The following is a 2,181-nucleotide window of genomic DNA, read 5'->3' on the forward strand; positions in this document are numbered from 1 at the left end:
GGTGATGACAGACACAAAAAAAATTAAAAAATTAAAAAACACACATCATTGTAAAATCAATACATTCATCGTTCCACTCAGAATCTAAAAAATATATAGATTGTATTATTTACAATTTCAGTAGGTAGGTGTTAAATTTAACTTTTTTCCTTTCCATCTATTTCACTTTAATGAATTATGATTTCCTATATTGAATGATTAAGTACATTATTTTCTTTAAAAAGTATTTTTTACCTATTGAAAATGAATAAAAAAAATATGAAAAATAGTTTGTTCGTGTAACAATAGTTTTTAAAAATATTACAATTATGTACTTTTTCTATTAGTTTATTAAATGTATCAATAGTTTAATGATTTTATATGGATATGATAATCTTTGTATATTTTAAATATTTTATTATATGTTTAGTATTAGAAGCGACAACTCTTCCACAGTTATATCATAAGTTTAATATTTAAATACTCAATAATTAAATTATTATTATTATTATTATAACATTTTTTACACTGTTAATTTGATAGCTTATTTTGGCAAAAATGGTACGTAATTTTGGCGAACCGTATGCTGCATTTAAAATCTCCGGTGCAACCCGTATGGTGACGCATATAAAGATTTGAGTACAAAATATAAACTGTTAATTATTAAATTATTATTGAACTGTTAAATTTTGTTGGTATTAAGAAATCCGTATTTCTATAGAAAATTTTAAAATTCTGAAGTTGCTAAGATATGAACACGACTAAGATGTAACTTATTTATTTACGGCTTGTTTTAAACAAAAATTGTCCAGTGCGTGCGTTTTTTTTTTTGGTTTTTCCGTTTATTTAGATTATTTTTATATTATTATTCACTACCACTATTTTTTTTTTTTTTGGTTTTTCCTGTATCTTATGTTATTGACTTATCTTATCGCTCTGAAAGAACGCACGTAGGGTTAGTCAATGGTCGGATTTGAGTAGGTAACCATGAATTTCCTTACTCTAGCTAGCGAATGCGATACAAAGAATAATGCAGTGAGTTTTTTACAAACTCGTATTGAATTATTCGATAGAGTTTTGTAAGGAAGAACTTAACATGAACCACAACACAACAGTTGTCTGGAACATGCACATGCTTGAAGTCTGTGAATACACTTTAACAAAAATAGTGCTGAAATAGGTGGTGTTAATACAACTGTTGAGATGGATGAAAGCTGTTTCAGTAATCGTATATGTAACAGAGGAAGATTGTTACCAAATCAATGGGTTTTAGATGGTATTTGTAGGGAAACCAAAGAAACTTTTCTAGTTCCTGTTCCCGACAGATCAGTACGAACATTTTTACCAATAATTATTGAACATGTTGCTGCAGGCACGACAATAATTACTGATGAATGGCGCTCCTACCAAAGGCTAGATCTAACTTTTCAACACATGACCGTTAATCATTCTATTAATTTTGTAGATCCTAATACTCTGGCTCACGCTAATACTATTGAGAGTTCTTGGGGCAAAATAAAATCTTGAAATAAAAAACAGTGGCCTACCGACTAATGCTGAATAGCTACTTGGTCGAGTACATGTGGCGTAAGCGTTACGGTCCTAATAATTTATTTGAAACAAAGCTACAACATATTGCACACTTCATGCCCCCAGAATCAAAATAATATAATATATAATAATCTTATATAAAAAAAAAATAGTGATAATGAATTAAAGGTAAATGTCCGTTAATTTTATATTTTTGTCATAAATATATGGGTAATCTTGACAAAAGGTATTAAAAAAAAGGTCACTCTGCTGTATAGTACCTAGATTTTGGGCGTAACTCGTCAATGAGTAGGTCACTGTGATCAGTGGCATATTTAGGAATTTGTTATGGGGAGGGTCCAGATAATTTTCAGAAAACAGAGCCGTGGGGGGGGGGGGGCAAAGGCTTCCCACACCACCCAATTACTCTTTATTAAATAAATATACCATATTTATAAAACGATTTAAAATTTTCTAGTTTTTAATCGGTATTAAATAATATGTACAAAACAAATTTTAAAAAAGCAGGTAAGCGGATGTTGCTCTACTGTACAGTAGGTTACAAGTGGGTCAATGTATGATGGATTGTATTACACTTGAATTCAATTATATAATATCATTGTAAAAGGAAACGATTCTGAGCGGAAGATGGTTGTCAGTCTGGATATTTTA

This window comes from Acyrthosiphon pisum, chromosome A1 (genome assembly GCF_005508785.2).
Source record: "Acyrthosiphon pisum isolate AL4f chromosome A1, pea_aphid_22Mar2018_4r6ur, whole genome shotgun sequence".
Lineage (NCBI taxonomy): Eukaryota > Metazoa > Arthropoda > Insecta > Hemiptera > Aphididae > Acyrthosiphon > Acyrthosiphon pisum.